This window comes from Mustela nivalis (assembly GCF_964662115.1).
Source record: "Mustela nivalis genome assembly, chromosome: 3".
Classification (NCBI taxonomy): Eukaryota; Metazoa; Chordata; class Mammalia; order Carnivora; family Mustelidae; genus Mustela; species Mustela nivalis.
The window spans coordinates 83,557,891-83,577,493 of NC_139022.1; the positions used below are offsets into that span (position 1 = coordinate 83,557,891).

General features: G+C 41.6%; 1 protein-coding gene across 4 annotated transcripts in view; it reads left to right on the plus strand.

Moving 5' to 3' along the window:
* The window catches only part of ZNF366 (zinc finger protein 366), a 69,313-nt gene that overhangs the window by 28,275 nt on the left and 21,435 nt on the right, over window positions 1-19,603 (plus strand). The gene's annotated exons all lie outside the window — the stretch shown is intronic.

Below are 19,603 nucleotides of genomic sequence, written 5' to 3' on the forward strand. Positions count from 1 at the left end.
GTTAGCTCCAGCATTTCTTGCATTTCTTCAATCAGCATGAATGGAGATGAAAACTTGAAGGAATTATTTCCCAAATACTCCATTAAATGGTGCTATCTATCAAATGTACCCTTTTCATTAGAAAGCCAGAGAAGGTTAATAATCTAACAGAATCAGCCTGCCTGTTGCTGGTAATGGAGATGGAGGGAGAAGGGGAGAGAGACAGAGACAGACTGATTAACTAAAACCAAAGTAACTCCTAACCACTCAAAGTCAGAAAGCTCCAAAAAACCAGACAACAACCTATGGCAAAGCCCATCAAAGGATTCTTTCTTTGGCTAACCCTTCCAAGGAAATAGTCTTTAGCCAGAATCTTCCAGATTCAGTCTTGTAGCATTCAGACTCTCAGAGTAAGCCTGTCAGTATCTTAACTGGCTTTTTCTTCACCACCTCATCAATTTGTTGCACAGTTCTTGCTCAGTTTAGATTCAGCTATTTCTTCACAATTTTACAGTGATTTGGAAAATGTCCTTCATACTTTGGTTGTTGTCACTCCTCATGAAATGCCATTTACATTAGGATGATTCAGTTTAATGAATGGATTTTCTTCCTGTGTGACTGCAGCCTTAGATGAGACTAGGGCCTTGTACACTTCATTCCAGATATCGTTGCAAAACAGGAGTTGTGAGGCTGCTTCCATCTTCCTCCCTAATTATACACCTTTTTCTTTCTCCCTTTGTCCAAATTCTCAGTCTTGAAATCTTAGTTGTATTTATATATGGTGTTTTCATAAATTTTAAATCTGAAACTCAGTCCAATCCTTCTCTCTGGTACTATTCTCTATTCTGTCATCTCAACTGCCTCAGGCAGGTGTGGCTTACACAGAGATTACACACCTGTGCACACACACACACAACTTATGAATGGCAGATATGTATGTTTTGTCAAAACAATTCCATTACTGGCAATTCCATGAGAATTGGAGGTCTAGTGTTACTTGAAAGTAGCCAAAAAAAAATTTTTTTTTAGATCTGTCTTTTGAACTGTTCATGTGCATTCCCTTTTGATGGCTTTTGCCCAATTTTCTACTTTAAGTAGTCACATTTCTGACTGATCTGTGGAGGCTCTTAGATATCAAATGATACTGTTTCTCTGTCATATGCTGCAATTATTTTTCCAGTCTGCTATTGCATTTTTAATTTTTTAAATAAGATTTTATTTATTTGAGAGAGAGTACGGGTGGTAGGGTGGGGAGAGGAGCTGAGCAGGGAGCCTGATGCAGGGCTTGATCCCAGGATTCTAGGATCATGACCTGAGTCATCCAGGTGCGTCAATTTTATGTGATTTTTGACATACTGGATTTTTTTTTCCTTATATAATCAAACTATTCAAACTTTTCTAGGTTGGTCTGTTTTTTTTTTGTTGTTTTTTGTTTTTTTGTTTTTGTTTTTGTTTTTTGTTTTTTTACCAAGGGCTTTAAAAGGTTACAGTTATAAGGCACATGAAAGCCCTCTTCCCTGTGAGCTGGAGCTTCAGGCTTTGAATGAAGCTGGTACAATCCTTCCCTACCATGTTCTTGAAACAACTGGGCAGGGGATCAGTCTGGAAGATATGGTTGGATTTACCCTCATCCTGAGGAGAAAAAAGTCATTGTGAAAATAAAGGAGTAGAAGTAGGGTGAATGCAGGGTGAGGAGGGACAGCAATGACACTCATGTGTCATGTGTGCTCCAAAGAATCACTTATGTGACCAGAAACTGGATGACTACTTCTGTAACCTTTTCCTGGTTCCTGAGCTTTGGGTTGATTTCAGGGGATTTTTTTAGGGGCTAATTCCTTCCCAGACTTGAGCAATCTGAATGATTCCGTGGCCAGGGTCCCCTGGGTGCAGGGGAATACTTTCAGTGGCCAGCAATGTGGTGAGGAGGTGAAGGGACCTGCCTCACCACGGCTATGACCAGGTCCCTGACAGATGCCACTGCTGCACATCCAATGAGCGTTCCGCCCTTTGCAAGTATCCTTTAGATGCTCGACCTTATTGGCTTATGGCAACAAGTATGTGAAGCAGGTAGGGCACGTCGAGGTTTCCTCTTCCTCTTCTACAGACTAGAAGTAAATAGAATACCAAATATAACTGACTTTCCAAACTTACGTGAGTGTGTGATTGAGTTCTGAAGCAAGGTGAGGTATGTGGTCTGCTATAAATGAGCAGCGTGGCCAGTGGGTGTACAGGCAAAGAGAGGGGGTACATCTAGGAGGAAATGCCAACTCAGCCAGTTATTTGCTCTTTGGCCTCAGGCAAGTGGCTTCCCTCTGAGCTTCTAGTTCTCATCTCTGGAACAGAATAATGGTCTGGCAGGATTGATGTGAGGATGAAGTTACATAATGCTCCATCTCCTTCAGTCTTCTGTCTTGTTGGGGCTGTGTGGTTTTGAGGGCCACCTTGAAACTTGCATGGAAGGAGTAATATATAAAGACCCTCTCAGGAAAGGCAGAGCATGAAGAGCCCCTGCACTGTGCCTGGCAGAGAGTGGGTGCCACAAGAACCTAACGTCTCCTCTACTGTGCCAGCTTCCAGTCTCCTGAGAGCTAAGATGCACTTGGGGGCTTTCCTCTGAAGAGTCCGTGTGTGGTTTATAACCCTGCTCAGCTAAAAGTCCTCCCCTATCTTAACACTTTCAGTGCTGCTGGCATTGAGGATTATGGTTCATCAAAAAGCTCAATTATTTGCCCAGTAGGCCATTGTATAAGTTGGCTTGATTAGCGTTTGCAATAGCGCATATGTAAATGTAAAGGATCTTGAAAGAGGGTTGTTAGAACAAGAGTTCAGCAACAGCCCTCAAGAGAGAGCTCAGTGTCATGGTTAAGAGTAGGAGTTGGCAAACTGCAGCCCCCAGGCCAAGTCTAGCCCATCACCTGTTTTTGTATACAAAGTCTTATTGGAACACAGCCCCACTCCCGTTTGTTGATGTGGCTATGATGGCTGCTTTCATTACAAGGACAGAGCTGAATAGTTGCAACAGAGACTGTAGGCTTCACAAAGCCAAGATTATTTGCTCTTTGACCCTCGAAGTAAAAGTTTATCAATTCCTGGCTAAGAGCTGCTACTTTCAGGCTATGTGACCTTAACAAATAATTTACACTTATTGTGCCTTAAATTCCTCTTCTGTAAAATAGGGATAGTAATAATAGTGATTGAATGAGATAATCCATGTCAAAGCCTTGCATGTGCTGAGTCCTTGGTTAATGATAGTTACTATTTTACTAATAATACCACTGATTGATAGCAAAGTCCCTTGAGTAAAGCATCCTGACCCAGGGACAAAAACCTGTTTGTTCAACTTCAGTTGCAAAGCCCCTAGGCCCACTGCATATATCAACAGCACCTAAAATAGTCACCTCTTCTTGCCGCAGTAGCTTTCTTAAAAGCAGCCATTTCAGTGCCAATAGCTCAGCTTCTGGGATATTAAATGCACACTCTACCTTTCCTTCACACTTAATATAGACATTTGGATTAGTGTCATTGAATATTTTCCGATAGTCTGCATATCCTATCTGGGGGAGGGGGGGACCTGGATGAGGCCTTTTTATGGAATTTAATGTCAGTAGTATCAGCTATTTCTTTCTACAAACACGAGCAAGATATTCTAAAAGATGTGAATAATCAACCAATGTACAGGGAAGACCTTGCCTTTAGTCACTCACTGAAAATGAAAAGATTTTCTTTTATCAAAGACAATCAAGCTTGACAAATGGCATTAAAAGCCACTAAGGAAGCTGAAAAAACAGCAACTCACTTTGCTTCCTAAATATAATGGGAAATGCTTTCTCAATGTAAAGAAGAAGTCTTATCCTACAGTCCAATGAGCATATGGAGGTGATTTCCAAGAGAGAAGTGAGAAAGAAAAAATCCCACAGCTCAACCTTTCACAAGTATCAGTCATGCAGGGAGAAAACCTTCTTGTACTCTCTTCCGCATTGTCAAGTTTTGCAGGTTAGAAGAGCCAAGACGAGCCATCCCTATGAGGGACCAGATCTGCAGCCCAGCTTCCCAGCAGGTGACTAAGCAGGTTGGGGTAGGTTGGGGCTTGGGAGGAGAAAAAAAGGTGGGGAATGTTCTCTAGTTTGAGACTCACATGCCCTCAAATGATCCATGGGTGGTAACCCACGAGCACCAGGTACAGCATGACCCGCCCAGGATGCTTCCCTTTGTGGATTACTTGGACCCCACAATGGCTATTGCCTGAGCTGTGCCTCATCAATTCAGCCTTGTCACAGAGAAGAATCTCATCACCCCTGTATCCCACCCCTAGTAGCCTGATTGTGTGGAAGATAGGGAAGGATGACTGCATGTCACAGAGCTTCTTCCATCAGAATCCTTCTTCTGCCACCCTAGGCCCCATCACCTTTCCCTTATCATAGAGTTTCTGCTTTATGATAGATAGATAGATAGATAGATAGATAACACAGCTTTATGGCATGCCTCCCTGCAGTAGTTCTTAATCTTGGATAGCTGTGAGAATCCCCTATAAAGCTCTTAAAATAGACTAATGCCTGGTTCCCACCCCCAGATCCTGATATAAGTTAGATCTGGAGAGGGGTCTAGGCATGACATTGTGTTCAGGCATCGGGGTGGGTGGGTTCTGTGCATTTAAAAGTTCTCAAGTGATTCCCATGTACTAACCAACTATGTGCAGGGTACTCTTCTCGGTGGGTACAACTGTGAATAGAACAGGCAAAGACCTGGTCTCACGGAGCCTATGGTCTAGTGGAGTAAGACAAAGAACAAATAAATGAATGGCAAAGACTTCTTCTGACTGCCACTGGGAAAATAAAGCATGGCACCGTGCAAGAGTTGGAGGATGGGAGATGATGCAACTTTAAAATGGTCAGGGCATCATCCCTGTGGGGTCCTACTCTGCTGCTTTGCTTGTGGTAAGCTCTGTTAGCTCTCGGGGTAGTGACAGGGTTGTGGTTAGACGTCTACTTCTTGTTCAGGAAGTGACAGTTAGTGTCCCTGTATCTCCTGAGCCCAGTTTCCATAGACTGATGCACCATGCGAGACCCTCACTGGACAGCCCAGATCAATCACTGTAACCAGAAGCAGCCCCACAGGGCGTGCCTTCTCCTCAGTATGCCAGCATGCCCCCTCCCTCTTTCCCTTTCACCCACTATTAATTGGGTGGTATCTTATCACCAGCATCCTTACCGAACATAATTTGCTGACTTGTAAAAATGAGGAATTCTCTTCAAAGATACGTCCTCCAAATACCTTAAAACATCAGCGGAAGTGTGTCTTATTGAATAGCAATCTCTAGTCAAGAAATTGCAATGACTAGAAACAGAAAAGAAAGAGACTGAATGACATTTACTATGTGCTGGCACTCTACAAGATATATTATCTCATTCAGTTCACTACTAAGCTAGACAGTATCAGCTCTATCTAAACACCTTTATGAACGGTTAAGAGACTTATAACGTGGCTGACATTTTAGACCTTTTAGGTACCCCCCAACTCAGACAGTCTGTGATCCTACAATCTCCAGCTCGTTTCCTCAGCTAGGTGGCAAGCTCCTGGAGGAAAGGCACTGTGTCATATACTTCTTTGCAGGAGAATCCCTTCTCTCCTCACCCCCATGTTGCCTTGCCTGAGGTGGGCAACATATTTATCAGAGGTCAATTTGTGGAGGTAACCTGGCAATCACTCCTGAGCCCCTGAGGTCCCCAAGGTATCCTTTGAGACCTGCAAGCCTGGGCATCACTGCTCATAAGCTTGGACTCTGTCCTTTTCTATCAAGACTGCCTGGTGGAGTTTCTACCAAGCAACACTGAGACTCCTCAGAGTGCCCCAAAGCAACTCACAGACACTTATAAATGGGTCCTGTGGGCATTTTCTCCAAGGTCTTTCCCAAAAGAGATGATTATTTCATGTTCCCCATCATTTTTGTTTCGCTAATTAAATTTTTTTAAAAAGATTAATATATGAAATAAAAAAGTCATTGCAATTTCTTGACTTGTATCTTTGAAGAGAATTCCTCATTTTCCCCCCAGCTTTTCTGAGGTATAACTGGCAAATAAAATTGTAAGATCTTTAAACAACGTGATGACTCGATACGCCTATACATTGTGAAAGGATCCCCTCCAACTAGTTAAGTAACACATGCATCACCCCACATATTTACCACTTTTTTGTTGGAGGGGAGAGGACTTTTAAGTTCTACCCTTTTAACAAATTTCAAGTATATAGTATGGTGTTATCAACTAGAGTCACCATGTTTTACATTTGATCCTCAGATTTTTCATCATATAACTGAAATTATATACCCCTTTTACCAGCCTCCATTTCCCCCACACCCATGCCTCTGGCACCTACTTCTCAACATTCTGTTTCTCGGGGATTCGACTTTTTTTTTTTTTTAGATTCCACATATAAGGGATGCCATGCAATATTTATCTTTCTCTGTCTAGTTTATTTCACTTAGTAGAATGCCCTCCAGCTCCATTCATACTGTCACAAATGCCAGGATTCCTTCCTTTTTAAGGCTGAATAATATTCCAGTACATATACTTTTCTTGATTTATTCATCCATTGACAGACATTTGGATTGTTTCCATCTCTTGGCTATTGTGAATAATGCTGCTGTAAACATGGGAATGCAGGTATCTCTTCCTAGATGGAAATACAACCTAAATTCACATGTCCTCATAAAGCCACAAACAAATGTATTTCAAAAAGCAGCTATAGCAGTGCATAGTAAGAATCTTAACCAGGCAACAGTTCTCTACCAAGTAACTTCATGGCAATTAGTACCATGCAAGGCACAATGGGAGACAGACGGGTATGAATCTCAGGCTGAAAGGAGCTTATGGGAAAACAAAACCTATGTGTGAAGCAACCAGAGTGAAGTAAAGAAAAAAAAGAAACAAACAAACAAACAACAAACAAAAAACAAAAAAACACCCCCCAAAAATCCCAAACAAACACTGTATTTAACCCAGGGTTCAGTGGGGTGATACAATAAGATTTGAAAGAAGGAAGGGCTACCTGGGTGGCTCAGAGGGTTAAGCATCTGATTCTTGTTTTTGGCTCAGGTTATGATCTCAGGGTCCTGAGATAGAGTCTGAGTGGGTTCCACGCTCACTGGAGTCTGCCTGAGATTCTCTCTCTCCTCCCCTTGCCCCACACCCCTCCACTCACAGGCACTCTCTCTCAAATTAATTTTAAAAACTTAAAAAAAAAAAAGAAAAAGAAAGAAAGAGAAAGAAAGGACGAAAAGATAACTGGGCATAAGGGTTAGGGTGGAAAAGTTTCTGGGAGGAAGCCTGGAACTATGGGATTGATCAATGGAAAGAATATTCCTGGGAGGCTGACCAGTCTAAACAAAAGCCGGGAGATAGAAATCAGTTTGCTCCTTGGTGCTGAGAGGGTTTTCATGAGAAGAAGAAATCAGTTGGATCTGTTTTAAAGGACCTGAAAGTCAGGGAGAGGAGTTCACATTTGCTTTGAATGTCAGGGAGCAAAGTTTACATTGCCCTGTGTAACAGGTAGGGATTTTGTTTAGTTGTAGACACAGAACACTGCATACATTTTCCTAATGAAGTAAAGGATTTGTTTTGCCAAATAACCAGAAGACCAGCACCAAGAGGATCACTGCAGTTTCATACTGGCAACTGCTCTCTTCCCCTCTACTATACGTTGTCATTAACTTTGTTTCATGGTTGTGATATGACTGCTGCACTTCCAACCTCATATCCACATTCCAGAAAGAAAGAATTAAAAAAGGAAAAGATAAAGCAGGTGGTTTCTGTGTTAGGAATGCAAGAGCTTTCTCAGAAATCCCTAGCCCCCCACTGCTTACATCTCATTGGCCAGAACTGTGGCACCAGACAACCCCTACCTCAAGGGATGCTGAAAAGGCTAGCACTTCGGCTGGGCACATAGTCACCACAAGCAAAATCTAGGTTCAAATCCTAAAGGTAGAAGGAGGAATGGATATAGGAGCAGCAATTAGCAAGCTCTACAAACTATGTATAGCAATATCTATACACTATTGTTGTTGGTTCCTTAACAGAGAGCTGTCTTAGAAAAAGAGACGAGTTTTCCTGATGTCCTCAAGCTATTCCTTATGTTCCACAAATAAGTGAAACCATATGATAACTGACTTTCTCTGCTTGACTTATTTCACTTAGCATAATCTCTTCCAGTTCCATCCATGTTGATGCAAAAGTTGGGTATCCAGCAGCATGGAGGACATTAGGAGAAGGAAAGGAAAAACGAAGGGAAGGAAGTCAGACCGGGAGATGAACCAGGAGAGATTACAGACTCCAGAAAACAAACTGAGGGTTTTAGAGAGGAAGGGGATAGAGGATGGGTTGGCCCAGTGATGGGTATTAAGGGGGGCACGTACTGAATGGAGCACTGTTATACGCAAATAATGAATCATGGGACACTGCATCAGAAACTAAGGATGTACTGTATGGTGACTAACATAATAAAAAAAAAATACAAATTGTATTTAAGAGTTTAAAAAAAAAGAAAAAGGGCCAAATTTTTAGGAGATTAATTTGACTCTGGTATTCAAGAAATCTTTAAAAAAAATCTTTAAAAAAGGAGAAAAATGGTCTGGAAGAGTGGATGGAAACTGTTGAAGGAAACCTAGGAGTGAAGTGGGCAACCAGACTACAGTCCTTGCTCTGGGAATGGAAACAAAGAGAGAGGCTAACAGCCATTTCTAAGAAACAGTGAACAAGATTTTCTAGCAACCACCCAACAATGCATGGCCAATGTGAAAGGTGTTGGCAAGCTGACTTCTTGGTGCCCTCCCTCCTTCCCTTTCTTCCTTATCTTTTACATAAAGTTAGTATTGGGGATTTATGGGAGAGAACATATTAAAGGGAGAAACTGTCACAGAAGAATGCTAGAATGAGACACGTGGAGGTGATTACAAATCTTGGAGTATTATCACATTTTAATGTCATAAGCACTTGAGGTATGGAAAAGAGACCAGTTAGATTCGAAGTTATGGATTCCGATATGAATGTGCTCCTTCTTGGGAATGTGAGCATTGCTTTTCAGGGCAATTCTCTAAGCACAACACTTAATTAACATGATGAACCACATCTGAAAATAAATTATGTTCCTTTTTTTTTTTTTAAAGATTTTATTTATTTATTCGACAGAGAGAAATCACAAGTAGATGGAGAGGCAGGCAGAGAGAGAGAGAGAGGGAAGCAGGCTCCCCGCTGAGCAGAGAGCCCGATGCGGGGCTCGATCCCAAGACCCTGAGATCATGACCTGAGCCAAAGGCAGCGGCTTAACCCACTGAGCCACCCAGGTGCCCCAATTATGTTCCTTTCGATGACTAATCCTAAACAACAACAGAAAAGCATTGTCTATTTGTTAGATGGGAAGTAGAAAGAAAAGAGCACAAGGAAAGAACTCCACAGACTTTTTTTGTAGTTTTATCTACTAGTTAGTGCTAATGAACAGAATAAGATCATTTTATGACGAGAAAGTTACTGCGATTTGAAAATGTCTCACTTAAAACTGTTGGTAAATACCAGTCATTTTACAAGGCCGTGAAGACTCAGAGAAGTTTAGGCATCAGTCCAGCCCTCAAGGGGATCCCAGTGACGTGGGCAAGCAGGTTGTTGCAGTGCTCAGGGAGGAATCGGCGTGACAGGTGTGGGCACCGACTGTGGGAGCTGAGAGGAAGGAGGGACTAATTCTGTCTGAGGGCTGGAGCAGGCTTGCGCTTTGCCATTTTATGATTGTGCAGTGTCATAAATAGGCTTGGACTTTTGCCCTGGAAGAAGATTTTAAGCACCCTAATTACCTTAGTGCCCTGGGAGAGGACCTGATAATCCAAGGGTCTCATCCTTAGCATCCCAAAGTTCCTTCTCAGCCCTGGGGAAGGAGCCAGGATAAACTCAGGGATGGGTAGCTTGAAGAAACTGGATTAGTCATATTTGCCTTGTGTGATTCTGTAATTACTGTGAATCTTCATATCAAACTCATTTAATCTGAACTTCCAAGGTTGAATGTATTTTTGTCTTATATACTCCCAGTTTTCTTAATGAAGTTCATCAAAGGTCAGCCCAATTTTCAAGTCACCAAAGTCTTCCTCTGTTCTACAGGATACTTTGCTAGTGGAGACTAGAGCACTAGTTGGGGAAAAGGGCGATTTCATTTCTCTCACATTCATAGATACTCTTTTTTTTTTAAGATTTATTTTTAATTTATTTGTCAGAGAGAGGGAGAGAGAGCGAGCACAGGCAGACAGAATGGCAGGCAGAGGCAGAGGGAGAAGCAGGCTCCCTGCCGAGCAAGGAGCCCGATGTGGGACTCCATCCCAGGACGCTGGGATCATGACCTGAGCTGAAGGCAGCTGCTTAACCAACTGAGCCACCCAGGCGTCCCTCACAGATACTCTTCCATCTGGTTTTTCTGTTATTCTAATGGAAGTTTTAATGATAAAAAAAAAAAAGGAATATCTTGAAAGAAATTATTTTATGTCAAAGAAATGCCATTCTGCTTCTTGTTCCCTCATATGCAGCAAATCAACCTGCCAGTTCAAGAATTCTCTACTGTAGCTCCTAGAATTTTTTTCTCCACATCTGTTTGTCAGTTTCTTCTCCCAGACCATGAATTCCTCGAAGTTAGCTTTTGGCAAATCAGACATTATCCTCTGGCTCCCATACAGTGCAGGCACAGCAAAAGCACTTGAAGAAATTTCCCGAGTGAATGCCTTTGGGGAGGTTTCTCCATGTCTGACTCTTTGCGGTTGCTTACACTTAACTTCCCTGGGTCCCAAAGCTGCAAGCCCAAAGTCTAAACCAGGATTAACTTTGCCAGGGGCATCAAAAGACCTTGGGCAGAAAACTTGAGAAGTCCAAAGAAATGCTTCCAGAGAGTTCTTAACCACTCAAAAGGAAGGGGATCCCAAGTCTAATTTTGTCTGAATGTTTGCTGTTTGAAAGCCAATGTGAATTTTTCTTTTTTAGTGCAAGTATTTGAGCAGCTAAGTCAGTCACAGTTTGCTAAAGTATAAGTTGAAAGGGTACATAATTAAAAGTTTCCTTTCCACCCAGAGAACTTTCGACACCCACAGGGCACTTTTCCATGTCTATAGACTATGACGGCAACAGTCCATCCTGAATGGGTAACTTGAGTGCTGGACTCCCAAGCCTTCCTCCACTAGCCATATAGTCTACCTCCTCAGAGGCAACCAGTCTTACTAGATTCTTGTATTTCCTTCCAGAGACAGGCTGGGGGTACAAGTACATGAGGAAATAAATACATTTATGTATTTTCCAAGAATGCTTTTAGTGAGCAGAATCAGTAGAAAAATCAACAGGAAACAGAAGACCTTAAACTAAAAAGTATGAGGTGAAAACTGGTATCCAGGATAAAAAGTGATCATGTGTCAGAAGATAGAAATAGAGCAGGAATTTTTCTCTACATAAAAATAAAAAGAAAGGGTGAGGTCACAGATCCTTTTGCCCATTAGGGTGGGCAGGCAGCCGAGATAGTGCAGCGGGGAGAGTGTTAGACTGAAGATCCATTAGGGTGGGCATTTCCACAAAACTAATGGACATTTGCCCAGCAGATCATGGGGGAACTCGCAATTATGGAGTGACTGAGAGAAATTGTGGTGGCCTGCCTTGTTGGGATATTGTTTGCTAGAACGTGGGCATGTTCTGCTCTAGGGTGACACATTCCCTTAGAGGCTCGGTGGCATTTGATCACTGGGCGTTTCCAGAGCCTTCCCACATTCACTCAAATTATTTCAGTATAACAGGACTGGAATTCCACCTTTTGGGTCAAAGGAATACGGCCTACGCTGGCTAAGGATCCTGTACCCACAGCAAGCAAAGAGGGCCATGCTTTCTGAAAAGCAAAACCCTAGCCATTGCTATACCTTAGCTAAACCACCTTCCTCACCAGAGTTGTTCTTGGCAGTGTATTGATGTGAAGTTGGCCTAGGATGAACTGGGACAGGGCAGGTCAACCAGTTATTCTTTCTTTCAGGTAAGAATAGGGACCAGGGAACAAGAACAAGCTAAAATGTGGGACTTATTAAATCAATTTCTACACATTTACTGGATCCTAACAACAGTTAACACACCAGGCAAGTTTCTGACTTTCTAACTAGATTGTTAGAAATATAAGATACCTACCCACAGGGAAGGTGACTAGCAACACAGGAACTAGTATTCAATGAGTCAGACAGACAAATGTGATAAACGTCAGAGAAGTGATGCATTTTCTTCCAGCTTTGATAGAAAGGAGAGTTTCACCTGTCCATCTCCATAAAGCCTCCACTAGGTGAGGTTCTCTCTGCCTCCTGTCCTGTACAATCTTGGGACAGTCTGGCTCATATCCAGTGTAAGGTATAAAAGACAGATGGCAGATGACTGCTCAGGTAGACTTTATGGGATAGCGGCATCTGATGGGGCTGCCATGACTCAGGATTGGGTCTGTGGGTTTGGACATTCATGTGTTCCATTTCATAAAATCACTCCATTAATCACTCTTAGAGGAAATGATTCATTCACAAGAGTTATCTTTGGACCTGCATGTCAATACCAATCTATTGATTTACAAGGGGGAGAAATATCTTCCCTAATGACCAGAATGATCCTGTCCACTGATGGTAAACAAACATTTCAAAAATGTTGGAGAAGTAATGGAAGATTATTTACTGAATATGCAATTGGGGCCAAAAATTAGACCTTGAAGTGTAATTTAAAGCACCATGCCGACCTCCATAACATATACATTTCTGTATGTTCAGAAAACATACAGAACAAAACAAACAAACAAACAAACAAGCTGATATATCTGCCACATTCAAAGTCTCCTCTTTGGAAAGATCAATATTTAAGATCACCAAATACTTGTAACTGAGTTCCCCTCTTCATAAATCATATGCATATTATTGGATACATTCCAAAGATAAGACTTGATTAGAGGGTGGAGTCTGCTAGCCCTGACTAGTATTTTCCAAATATCCTCCGTTACTTTTTTTATACTAATGTGCAGAGTAGCATTTTGGGGTATGTTTCTTTTATATTTTTAAACTTATTTTAAATTTACATACTGTAAAATTCATTTGAGTTCTAGGAGCTCTAGAGTTGTGTAACCACCACCAGAATTAAGATACAAAACAGTTCTTCACACCCCTCTCCTTGAGTTATGCTGTTACAGCCTTGAGTTATGCTGTTAAGATAGGTTCCTTCCACAGATGGCTAGCCTCATTTATTATGGGTTAATTCTTACCACCCTTGCTTGCCAGAGGGTCATATTTTCTGGCATTAGCTACCTATTCTAAGGCCTACCTAACAATATGTTGTCATTCCCAGAGATAGACAAAACTAAGCTTTATAATATGCATGTTTATATTTGCTTAGCTAGAAGAGGCTATATCAAATGTACTTCATCTACAAACATAAAACCAAAAAACAAACAAACAAAAAAACGTTGACATATATTCTAAGGATAATTCCCCCAAAAGAAAGGAGGAAAAAATTTTAACATTCCAGTTACATCTCCATCCACAAGAAATATGTTAGCTCTGAGGGTTGGGAAAGAAAACTGCTAAGTCACATCTCCAATTCATTTCCTTCCTTTAAATGGGTCACGAGGGCAGAGATAACCCCAACACCCTAGCAGCTGTTCCAGGGCCCAAGTCATTATATTCACTCCTGCTTTCCAGAAACTTGACCTAGGCATTAGCACTTTCCTAAATGAGACCCACATCTCTTTATTTATTTTTTTCCACATCTACTTAATTTATGCACGTTAATAGCCAAATTTGTCACTGTTTTAATAAGACCTTTTTGGTGTACATGTCAATATATATGGTATATATGCATACTCAGCATGGACAATCTAAACAATGAAAAACTAAACGACTTTAACCATGTAATGTCCTGGTGATTTCTAGAAACCTAAGAAAATAAATTATGTGAGTTCAATTAACTGTTTTACATGTAAATAGGTCTCATGGCCAATTAATATCTTCTGACCACCAGGCTGTAGGCTGACAGATTACTTTACAACAAAATGGGAGGAATTTGGGTTTATAAATTAAATAAGGGGCACAAGGCCATCCAGATGGGCCCTACCTGGGATCTTGCTAGCAGGTAGCTAGCAAGTAGGTAGCTGGTTACCTCCTTTTGCGTTTATAAGTTAATTAGGTTTTATTAATTGGGTTTAATTAATTTATTAATTGGGTTTATAAATTAATTTTGGGTTTATAAATTTGGGTTTATAAATTAAATAAGGGCCACAAGGCCATCCAGAAGGACCCTACCTGGGATCTTGCTAGCAGATAGTTAGCAGAGGTAGCTGGTTACCTCTTTTTAGGTATACCACTAATCCAGGGTGTGACAAGGCAGACAATTCCTTTCTTTGGAACATATTGCCTTATTTGCCAGCTGCATAGAGACCCTTCTATTCCTGCCAATCACAGGAATACAAGACTGAATCCTTATTTGCCAAATATACACAGATGAAGAACTCAGCAATACAACTACATATATCTTAAGACAATAGTGTTCCATCATTACAATGTTGAATTCTAAGATTCGAAGTTCTTTTGTTATCAAAATCACAAAGAACCAGGTGATCCAATAACATCTCACTTTGGAGGAATGTTACAAAACTTTCTTGCATGAACAGAATCCATATATCTCTCATCCTGCCTTCCTGATTCCTTCCCCCTCAACACCCTACCCTTTGCTTCTCTTAGCACTGGTGCTTTATCTTAAATGTCTCCTCAATGCCCACCTCCTCCCTGCATCCATCTTTGTTGAGAGCAGCGCTCCAAGTAGACCACATAAGAAAGTGCCACTCTCTCAAATCAAAAAGGAAGCCAGTGCCTCCAAAAGCAAGATGTAACATTTTCCAATGAAATGTGGAAAGCTTCAAGGAGTAAAGAATGTGAGAGAATATTTTTCCATAAATTTCAAGATGAACAAAAATCAGTGTTATGAAGTTAAGGTAAGCAGATCTGCCTCTGGCATGCTGACTCACCATGACTCTTCTGATACCATTTACTGGAATGACCTTAGATTCGAGTGAGAACCACAAAATACCAGTAATTTTATCTGGGGAATATTTATATTTTAGTGCAGTAGGTGAATTCCTGATTAAAGGGCATTATTAGAAGAATTTTTTTTTCCCAAACTAAATGTGGTTTCATCGTAGGCCTTGCGTTTCTAATTGGTCCTTATGGTTCAGAAGGAGATTTTATTTTTGTTTTTAAAATCTTTTCATTCCCATTTCCTCATCCCTAACTCTTGTGGATAATACCCATGAACAAAGACATCTTAAGTCCCAGATTCTTCTAACACAGATCAACCCAGTATTTTCCTCCTGAAATTATTCGCTTCCTGATTTATAGTCCATTTGCCTTGGTGATTTGAGTATATAAGGAAGAAAGTCAGAGACATTCTCGGACAGTAGCAATGAAAATCTGTGATTATTCTAAACCTCCACACTCACTTCACAGCACAAAATGTGGACTGCTACTACCCTTCCAAATATCTTCTTTAGATGGAAGAGCACAGGGTGACTACTTAGTCTTGGTCTAGGTTTCACATTCTTGATCCACGCCTCCCCCAACCTTTTTAAAGTAGGCTCCTTACAGGGCTTGACTCACACCCCTGAGATCAAGGCCTGAGCTGAGATTAAGAGGCAGATGCATAACTGACTGAGCCACCCAGGCACCCCCAAAGGTCTGTCTTTCTAGTCACTCTTGCCTGTTGGCCTTTTTGGGCATCTGTTTTCCAACTGGGTTGCAGACCCTTATAAAGCACTTTGAGGATGGCTCCCCAGCATTAGCTTCCATATACTTTGCATCCTGGAAATAGCCAGGATGTAGGGCTTACCCTGATTTGAGGATCAGGTCAGGGAAGGGAGCCCTTGGAAACTGAGGAGGGTAAGAAATAGCACACACAAGGTGTATATTTCAAGTTCCTCCCACAATAATTATCTGAGAGTTTATGAGTGTGTTCATGCTCTGATTAGGGATGGCTCAAAAAGTCATCTGCAGGCTAAATAAAGATAAAATTATACATTGAAAAGTTCCATATGGAGACTAAAAACAAGAGCTTTCCTCCCTTCTCTCAACCCACAGCAATTTCTTGAGCATTTCCTTGGCGTCCGGCACTTGCCGGGTGAACAAAACAGACCCAGTTCCTAGCAGGAATTGTGAGAGTCAGTTGGCCACTGTTGGCTCAGCACTGTCCTAAGTATCTGAGACTTGGGGTTTGACAAACAGATCCTCCTGTCTCTGGGAAGGTGACCTCTGATATTAGACTAGGGGCAATCCTTCAGCTTCCCACAGATTGGCTGAAGACCTTACAAGCCACCACATCCCTTTGGTCCCCACTCACCAAACCCATCTGTTCTTTTTTTTTTTTTTTCCTCTTAAGAGATGTACAATGCATAATTTCACTTTTTATTTTGAAAAAAAGTTCAATTTACAGAAAACTGCAAGATTACATCTGCAAATGAAAGAGACTTTCATTTCTCTTAAGAGATGTACCATGCATACATGTATAAGTATTTATTGAACAAATCATTTGACAGTAAGTTACCATTACCATAATAGGAAAGACAGTCAGAGAGAAGGGATGGGGGAGTAGTCTCAAACCAGAAGTTTGATCCCCACACTGAATGAATACCCGTGTCCTGACCTCACCCACTGGCCTGTTGTAGTGTGGTTCACATCTACGGCTGTGACAAGATCAACTCAGGGTTAATGAGTCCAGTCTATGTTCTGACCTGCAAAGCAGAGACCCAGAGGCTGACCAAGAGCTTCAGCATGGAAAAGAGAGATGCTGTCAGTCATCATCAGTCTACCGATCACAACAGCAAACCTCCCCTCCTGTCCACTCTTTCTTACCCCTCGAGAGTACCATGCTATCTAGTGTTTAACACACTTTCACATACATGCTCTATTTTAAGTTTCCAACAACCTAGTGGGGATATCCCAACTCCCAAGGAAACCAAGCCCCAAAGTTAACTTGCTCAGTTCCTCATAGCTGCTAACACAAAGAATTCAAATCTAGATCCTCAGCCTCCAAAGCAAAGCTCCAAACTATCCCACAGGTGGCTATTTTACAATTTCAGTTCTTCTTTTTTACATATGGTCTTGCTCATCCTAATGGGGAATGGTCTTACGACAGGCCAGTTTTCTGGGGGAAGCCATGGGTTACTGGCCAGGGGAGGGCCTGCGGTTCCCCAGTCGTCTGCCTTTGACCAAGATGACTGTGTCACTCAGATCTCTCTTGCCACCTGAATGGGAATCCATTCTTGCCACCTGAATGGGAATCCCTATCTGCCATGGATGCCTGTGGACTTATTTTTTAGAAATAGAGGGGAGTCTGTGGGTGGTCCACACTGAGGATTTCTAGGAGTTTGTTAATATTTTTGTAGAGGCCAGAGCTGTAAGTCAACTGATTTCAAGATAAATTACCTCCTGGAGAAAAGATCCTTTCCCTGTTCTTCCCTTCAACATTCCCCACCCCCAATGAGTTTGCTTTTTGTGGTTTTCTTTTTACACCTTAGGGCTTCTCCTTAGCACCCTGTGCCCAGAAGACAGGGATATTAATAACTAGCAGCAGCTATGGCTGATTTCTCTCTCAAGAGGGCTGAGAGGAAGCAGATCCAGTTTTCCTTGACCTCTGTAGGGACTGCTAGTATCCCTTAAGATCTTTATGCAGAGGGGACTACTGTTTTAAAGTTCTGGGAAAATGCCTGTGGATGGATCTCAATGCCTTTTTAAAGCTCCTGAATTAATGATTTTGTTCCAGAATAGGCACACTACTGTTTTAGGGATAGGTTATGTATACACACAAGTCAGAAACAGGAGAAAATTGTAATCATATTAAAATAGGGAGGAAACTAAAATGCATATACAGAAAATCTCTGCCTTTGGGGGCCACAACTCTGTTGATGTTTAAAAACACAATATCTCTGTTCAACAATGTTTTTTTGCCTTACTAGGGTGATGGTGATAAAATGCAAACACTGAAAACAAGTATGCTTTTGAAATTAGTATTGTATTAAAAATCTCACTTCTAATACAGTAAAGTGACTCAATTACTAGACTATATCACAACCAAAAACAAAGATACTAAACAAAGGCAAAAATAATATGTATATACCAAAACACCTTCTATTTCAAAATTAGGGGTAACATCCACTTCCATGTAAGTAGCTTTCTAGTAGAAGATATAACACTGGTATAGAGATACCAGACCTCATTAGCCATGCATTATCTAATACCTGCTTAACAAGAAAATACACACACAAAAAGCTAATAAATTCTGGTCAGTGCTAAATAAGCAAACTCTTGCTCTTAATTACTAACTTCCAAACCCATGGAAAGAAGACAAACCACCACATAAATACAAAGCAAAGATTAATGCCATTATTTTTTCATTTTCTGATGATTTTATGTAACAGTTTTAAGTAATGCCCAAATATTCATATAATACAAATACCTATTTTTTCTCTCAGTTGGTTCATCTGTATATGGAATTGGTAATCCAATGTAAAAAGACCCATTTTGTTTTAATTGTGCTTCAGTTTTCAATCCTCCCATGAAGACACATGTGCAATTTGGGGACTATCTAGGTCCTTGTTAATCTACATTTGGTCCATCAAGGACCAAAATCAGTAGAAGCTGTTGGTTCCCTCACCCCTGGGACCCTCACCCTACATTGCTCAGCATGTAGCCATTCTCACAGGGCCAGGGCCCTAGGTATCCTATTCAAACTCAGAGGACTTCAGTACAAAGGGCCTCCCTGGAAACGTGGAGTCAGGACCACTTGGTTCTTTCTACCACTATCCACATGCGGAGTGTAGAAAAATGGCAAGGAGACACGTGAAAGAAAGCAGAGTCCTTGGTTTACACTCCAGCTCACAGGCTCTCCCCCACATACCTGATGCAGTCACCAGGATGCAGTCAGTAACCAGCTCAGCAACGAAATGTCACGCACCTCAGGAATCACTGAAAGTCAGCCTTTACCCGGACACCTGTGTGAAAGGAGGAGAGGCAAGTACAGTTTTAGAGATTCCCCAATCTTGGAAATTTGCACCTGAGGTTGCTCCAGGTGGAAGATGAAAATGCAAAAGTTGCCAAGGGGACTCTGTGACATGGGCTTATAGGCTTCTCTGGATCCCATTGACCTCATCCACTTGATATACCCCGGCAGCACACCTTGCTTGGAGTGGGTAACTCAGAAAATCTGAGAGCCCAGTTAAGCAGGCAAATCTCTTCACCTGTGTGGACCTGAGTACTCCCCACCCTCCAGAAGCCAAGGCCCCCAAGACAGAGAGGGGTAGGGGAAATTGGTTCCTTCAGAACACAAACAACCCCAAAGACAAATATAAGTCACCACTAACAGATGACAGTTCCATCTCAGGCTATCAGAATGGGTCCCAGTTCCGACTCCTGCCCTGACCAGCTGTGGGCTTCAGCATGCCACTTCATCTGTCTGGGTCTTGCTACCCTTTTTTTTTCTTTTTTTTGTAACTTCATCTTAAGTGGGCACCATGGCTGGTTGAACTCTCAGGTTTCTTCCCAGTTCAGTGTACTCTCACACCC